Raw genomic sequence first — 7,524 nt, 5'->3', positions numbered from 1 at the left:
CCACATTCCCTTATGACTGGTAATTATGCACTAACACCAATAGCAACAGGCCACCTCCACGTCCTTGAACACATCTTGTTTTTGCTAAGCCACACCATGTGCACTATCAGAACTTTCTCAATGGCTATTCTTAGCTGTCTTTTCCAGCGGCCTGTTCAGTTATGCTGTTTCGCTTAAGCGGCCTAGTCGTGCTAATTCTCAAGCTACATCGACCCCAACATCTCCCCCTTTTTCTTTTCAAAAAAAGCTAAGTTATCTTATCATTGCCTTAAAAACATTTGCTCAATTTGTGTTAGTTGCATCACAAAAGTTTTCTTCACAGTTACCTCTAGTGCCTTTTGTGTTATGCGTATTATACACGGGACCAACATAATCACTGCCATAATTATTACAACAATAAGCAATATAATTTTGATTAGTGACATTAACCAGCCAGAAATTCCCCATCTGTTTCCTGCTGCATCAAATACTTCCGCAGCCCCAATAAATCAGAATGCAGATACAATAGTCTAAAGTCAAAAACCGAAAACTTACCAAACCAGAAGATGCAAAGGCAGTTACTTAGTCCAGACAAATCCATTAGATCACAAAAACCAAATCTGTCCATCAGGTCACATAAATACAAACACCATAACATAAAATCACACATTTATCGTTGCGACCACACACACACACAGAGGCACACCAAGTTTTCAACATAAATCCAAATATTACAAAGACTTATGAACAGACAGCAGGCAGGCAACAAAAGTAATACTGGAAGAATGCCTTTGTCTTATTAATAGTCCCTGCTCAGAACTTTTTGGTCCAGTGATCAGAGGTTCTCCCTGAGAATCCCTCGGTGCCGGCTGGAGGCCCTGCGATCCCTGGGACCATTGATGTTCAAGAGCAGGGTCCTACCTGGGTACGCAAACTCTACTACCAGAAAGGAGCAAAATAATTCACTCTCCAAAACTTAACCCCGGAGCCCTAGAAAGCAGGCATTCATATTGACACTCGTCAGATAGTACAGATAACAGCTATACATCGTTAGGATGTAGCATCTTTGTTAACCGGGCCCACTGTCTTTTTATCACCTCCCCTTCTTCTTCCGTGTTCATTCAAGATGGGTTTGATCCATTTTGCCGGCACCCACTCCGTCTGTCCATTATCTGTAGAAATATAAGCATATCCCCTCCCCCAAGTGAGTAGTCGTACTGGACCTTCCCAAACCCCTTTATCTGGGCGGAATACCATTAATAACACCACATCATTGTCATAGACATTTTTGTTTGTTCCCCTGTGCCGAACAGCTGGGGGGTCACTATGACCTCCTCTAACATTCAACCAATTCAGGACAAAAAGGGTTTTGTGTAGACAGTCTATCGGGGATTGCTTTCCCCCCTTTTTTAAAATATTTAAATGATCTTTTAGTAAGCGATGGGAATGCTCAACAATAGCTTGACTGGTGGAGTTGTATGGGATGCCCCATACATGCTTAACACCCCACTGCTGAAGGAAACGGGCTACCACCTGAGACCTGTAGGCTGGGCCATTATCAGTTTTAATTTGTTCAGGTACTCCCAACACAGCAAAGGCTTGCGCCCAATGTCGTTGGGTTGCTTTGGCATTGGTAGAAGTAGCTGCTGTTGCCCAGATGGCAGCCTAACACGTATCGACAGAGACATGGATGTGCTTCAAACGCCCAAACTGGGGGAACTCGGTCACATCGGTTTGCCAAAGTTGTCTGGGCTGTAGACCTCGAGGATTTACACCACCATCCTATATAGGAGTGAGTCTCGCACAGTCAGGGCAGGCTGCAACAATAGCACGTGCATCTGCTTTGGATAATGAAAACTGTCATTGCAGCGCCGCCACAGACTGATGGAAAAAATCATGTGCTGCTCGTGCAGCATCAAAGCTTGTGGACAGTTGTACGGGAGTGGCTGTCAGTAGTTGGTCCGCACGGTGGTTACCTTCTGTTAGGCCCCCAGGAATGGAAGTATGACTTCTAATATGAGCTACAAGTAGTGGTTCTTGCCGCTGTTGAAGCATGTGCCATAACTGAGTTATGGCACTGAACAGCAATGGGTTTTGTATCTTACCGATAAATGCAAAATGTAACCTTTGTATGATACCAACGACATATAGTGAGTCAATCACAATATTAAGAGGTTGTTGAGGGCACCGTTTCAATACTTCCACTACTGCTAAAAGTTCTAAAATTTGAGCAGATCCTTCCGCCACAAGGCTGTGCGAGTACCAGTAGCCATGTAGTTGCCACACAAACCCAGCACGCTTCGATTTGCTGCTCGCATCCGTAAACACTGTCAATGCGTCTAGCGGGCAATCAGTCACAATATTCCGTGGCAACAACCATAAACATGTCTTCCAACAATGGGTGACGCGGGTAGTGATTTTCTATTACAAACAGTTGGTTCAGTACGGCCGCTGCAAATTCATCATTGGTTTGACAAAACTGTGTGACCAATTGGGATGTAAGTGGCATTATTACTTGGTGTGGTACAGCTCCAGCAATAATTTTTGCTCATTGGCATCCTTCATGGATTATATCCGCAATAGCCTCAATCCTTGTGGTCACAGTTCGTTTGAAATGGCTAGGACCGAAAATCCACTCCAGGATGCATAATGGGTCTGATTGTTGCTCCCGCCATTGAGCCAATATCCCAATGATCTCTTCCTGAGAGTCATAGATATATAACTGGATCGGGGAGCCTTCAAGTATCTGGGAGACAGAACCCTGTGAAATCTTCTGTGCGATAATTTGAAGTGCTGCCTCTGCTGGTTGTGTTAATTGGTGTGGTTCGTAAGGATCCTTTCCGTCCTGCAATAGTTCATACAAGGGCTGTAAATCCGTATTGGTTATGCCACAAACGTTCCGAATCCATTGAAGGTCTCCCACCAACTTTTGGACATCATTAAGGGTTTTGACGTTGTCAGCACGTATAGTCAACTTTTGCGGCCCAGTCACGGTTTCAGTTAAAGTCATGCCCAAATATTTCCATGGGGGTTGTCGTTGAATCTTTTCATGAGCCACCACTAAACCTCAATCTTCCAACATCCCCTTTAATTCAAGAACAATGTCATCTTGGATTGGGCATCGTGAGGCCAATAATTAGTCATCCATGTAATGATACAAAATTAGTTCCTGATGAGATCGTTGGAAAGGTTGCAGCACCAAATCCACATACCATTGGCACATTGTTGGTGAGTTTTTCATACCTTGTGGTAGCACTACCCATTGGTACCGCTTTGTGGGTGATGCTCTGTTAATGGCGGGTACTGTAAGTGCAAACTTTTCACAATCATCTGGATGTAACAGGATGGTAAAAAAGCAATCCTTCAAATCTAGAATCAGGATATCCTATTGTTCAGGTATCATAGCTGGCGATGGTAGTCCGGGTTGTAGCGGCCCCATATCCTGCATTACTGCATTAAGTGCTCTTAGGTCTTGTAAGAGTCTCCATTTTCCGGACTTTTTCTGAATGGTAAACACAGGAGTATTCCAAGGACTAGTGGACGGGACCGAGTGCCCCAACTTCACTTGTTCATCCACCAGTGCTTGGAGATGGGCGAGCTTTTCAGTAGACAGCGGCCATTGGTCCGCTCAGATCGGCGTTTTTGTCAACCACGTGAGCTTCAGTGTAGGCCTGGATGCGCTCGCTTCAATGGCCGCTGTCAAAAAGGCGTCTGAATGACACAACCCCATTGTGATAATACGTCTCTGCCTAATAGCCAAATAGTGGTATTCAAGACATAAGGGCGTGCTTGTGCCAGCAACTTACCATCTTGGTCTACAAAGGTAATGAACTCAGTACTCATTTGTGTCGCTGTTGCACCACCGATTCCTGTCACCATGCCCGACACTACCATCAATGGCCATGACTCTGGCCATTGGGCCCTCGGCATTATAGTACCATCCGCTCCGGAGTCTAACAACATTTTCTGGTCTTTTAGTACAATGCCGTTCGGTCCTTTAACAGTGATCTTTCTTATGGGCTGTTCTGTGGAAAGAGATTGTACGAATGCCGCCAAGGGGGGTCCACTTGAGCCAAAGGCGTCACTTCCCCTATAGTTAGGGTCAGTTGGGGGGACCTGAGCAATAAAAGGAATCAATTGGGCAACCTTGCTGCCTCGTTTGATGGTTAATGGCGGCGTGAATACCTTTAACATAATCCCTATTGGGCCTGTGAAATCTGCATCAATTACCCCTGGTAGGACAAAAATTCCCTGTCTAGATGCAGAGGATCGCCCCACCAACAATGCACTCAGCCCACGACCTAAAGGTCCTGTGGCTACCGAGGGGACGACATGCACCTTATCATCTTCTATAGTGATGTCTTGTCCCACGGCCAGATCGACTCCTGCGGAGCCGCTTGTGGCGGCTCGGAGCTCGTCGAGACAGCCATAGCTGTGGGGAACTTTCTTGTCCTCGCGCCCCCCATCCTGGCACTGCTCTGCCCGTTTCCCAACAGGGGGGTACCATCCTTTTTAAACTGTGACCTGCATTGAGCTGCTTTATGCCCGAACTTGTCACATCTAGGGCATGTCCCTACAAATTCGTCAGCCACCACCTTTTGCTTCTTGATCTGAGGACAGTTTCTTTTGTAATGGTCTTCCTCTCCGCAAATCAGACAACCAGTTTTTGCTTTAGCACCTCGATCCCCTTTCCCCGTTTGCGTGGCAGGTCGTAAAGCAGTGGCCATAGCAGCCGCATGTATTCCGGCCTTCTCTCTTTCCTCCGCTAAGCGAGGTAATCGGGAACAAGCCTCCACGTACTGACTAAGGGTAGACCCACTAGGTAGGGACGCAATTATCTGTTGACATTGAGTGTTGGCATTTTGAAAAGCTAAATCCTTTCCTACTGCACCTTTTGCTTCACTTGGCAGATTTGGTGCCACATCTAATGCTTCCTTTAATCAGTCTATAAAGTGCATGTACGGCTCATCAGGACCCTGATGAATCTGCATATAAGGTAATACAGGCTTCCCAATCTGTGGTAACTCAGTTAAAGCGGCCAGGGCTAAGCTCTGTGACTGCTGCAATATGCGAGGGTGTAGCGCTGCTTGAGCCACCCCATCGCGGAAAGCGCCAGTCCCCATGAGCTGGTCTAGTGTAACTGCACGTAAAGGATCATCGGCACCTAGCTGAAGGTTTTGCATCATTGCATCATTGCAACCTCCCGCCACTTATCCTTCCACAGCATAAAGGCAGTGGAATTCCAATTCTAACAAGGCTCGGGCATCAGCTGGCACTAACATCTGATTTTTGAAAAAGGTGGTAACCAGCGTCATAACTTGCTTGTTATCCAAACCATAGTTCATTATGGTTTTTTGTAACTGACTCACTGTTTTCCAGTCAAAAGGAGCCCATATCCCTTGGTTCCCCTGCGTAAACACTGGGAATGCTGTTAAACTGTTTGGTAGCATTTGTCCTTCAATTACAGCATTTTCTATTACCCCCCCTCCATCGTTGTCCCATATTAAAATTAGGGTCGCGTATCGGGGGCGTCCCGTCTCCACTCCGACCTCCGGCGGCCACACCACCACCCTCTGTATCGCCGGGTCCCTGCAGACCACACCCACCGTGCGCGCAATCAGGCTGTTGAACACCGGATGCCCCCCCTCCTGGCTCTCTCCACTTCACGCCCCTCTTCCACGCCTCACGTTCGTCATCCCGCACCCCCTTACCACATTTACTGCGTAAATAGTGATCGGCGTCAGCTAAGCTCATTTCCCCGTCTTCCAGCATTACCCTAACCCAGCGCCGTTGCGAATGGTCTGGCGGCGCACTTTCGTTAATGCTTCCATTATTTGACCCCCCTGAAATCACCTCCCCCATCCCGTCCGACTCCCCACATATCTGCTGCTCGACCGCTTGCAAACCGTGAGCCTTTCGATATGCCCGTTTAATTATGACATTACGGGATCCTTTATCTAGTCGTTGCATCTCGTCCAACAGCTTTGTCATTTGATCCTGTTGCTTTCTCAATGTGTCCGTAGGTTCACTTTTATGAATCTTTGGGTATAACAGTGATGTTGATCCTTCGGGCGAGTCAGTATCCATTTCTTGAAAATCAGAGTCCAGGAGTGGCACCTTCTCCGGCAGTGGTGGAGCTGTAGGTGGCACTGGTGCCCAGTCTCCCAATTCAATACTCGGTCCTCCCCAAAACTCCTTTTCACTAGGACGAACGGGATAAGCGCACGGCGCCGTACAGGGATCTTGACACTCTCCAGCGGATTGACTGATTGCAGAAACAGCTCTCGTGGCGGCTGCAGCCACAGTAGCATTGTCCATATCTGTCCTGGGTTTGGCCAGGACAGGGTTAATTTTCACCGGACTCCAGGAAGGGGCACAGCCGGGGGGTCGGGGCTGACCCCACCTGGCCAAACAGAGCCCGGTATTCCATACCATGTGACATCACGCTGGGTTCCAGTAGTGGGGGGGGGCGGCGCGGCGGGAACTCTCTCGCGTCTCGGGAGCGTGCGGCGCCCGTGCGGTCCGAGAGAGCGGGTCTGTTTTTGTTGTGTTTTCTCCTTATCTGTATCGTTGTTGTTACTGTTCCCTCTGTTTGCTGTTCTGTTAAACTGCCCTTATCCCGACCCACCAGTTTTCTGCCTGTTTTCTTTCCATTCTCCTCCGCACCACGGCGGGGGAAGGGGCGGCCGCGTGGCGCTTTTGTTGCCGGCGGCAGCCAAAACCAAAACATTAATTTGGCGCCCAAGCGTGGGGCAGGGATAACGGCAGGGCTGAGCAGCGGGTGTTAAAACTGCTTTCTTACATTTTGTTAAATTTTGTTATACGCATTTTTCTGTGTTAAATAGTCGCCAGTAAAAATGTTTCTGTCTTTGATCAGATGGCTGTGGTTTTTGAATCCTTATTTGCAGCATGTATTCAATGCCGTGCTGTTCGTCATTGCTGCGAAAAAGATCAGGATGATAATTTTGCTCTACTGTACGATATCGACTTATGACATGATAACAACAATGTGCATGAAATTAGGCATGTATTTGCATGCGGCACTGCGGTCATTTCCGTACCTCGGATCCTATGTCTTAGAATTTGTTAATAATCAAACCCAATCTGTGGGGAAAACCGAAGGGGATACCTTCCCCCACTCTTTCTCCCCCCCTTTCTCCTTCAGGCCAGTCCTAACGGCTTTTGAGAATTTCGAGTACCCGTGGGATGCTCAGGCCAGCACTCTCCTTTTGTTCTGCCTCCTGAATGGGTTTTGGGTTTTGTTTAGGGTTAAACAAGCCAGCACTCTCCTTTTGTTCTGCCTCCTGAATGGGTTTTGGGTTTTGTTTAGGGTTAAACAAGCCGTTAAGAACCATCGTGCAGAATCCTGCCCCGGGGCCGGATAGCTGTGAGTGGCTGGGTGTGTGGGACAGCATGGGCAAGTACCTAGGGCAGTGGACACCCCCGATGTTTTTTAAACTCACCCCTGAACAAGTACAGGATCCGGACAAACTAGTAAAATATCTGCAAAAATTGTGCTGCCACCCTGGGAACTCCAGAGAGACA

The sequence above is a fragment of the Opisthocomus hoazin genome, chromosome Z (assembly GCF_030867145.1).
Source record: "Opisthocomus hoazin isolate bOpiHoa1 chromosome Z, bOpiHoa1.hap1, whole genome shotgun sequence".
In the NCBI taxonomy this organism is placed as follows: Eukaryota; Metazoa; Chordata; class Aves; order Opisthocomiformes; family Opisthocomidae; genus Opisthocomus; species Opisthocomus hoazin.
The sequence above is the reverse complement of the archived record's forward strand: the minus strand, read 5'-3'. Positions refer to the sequence as shown.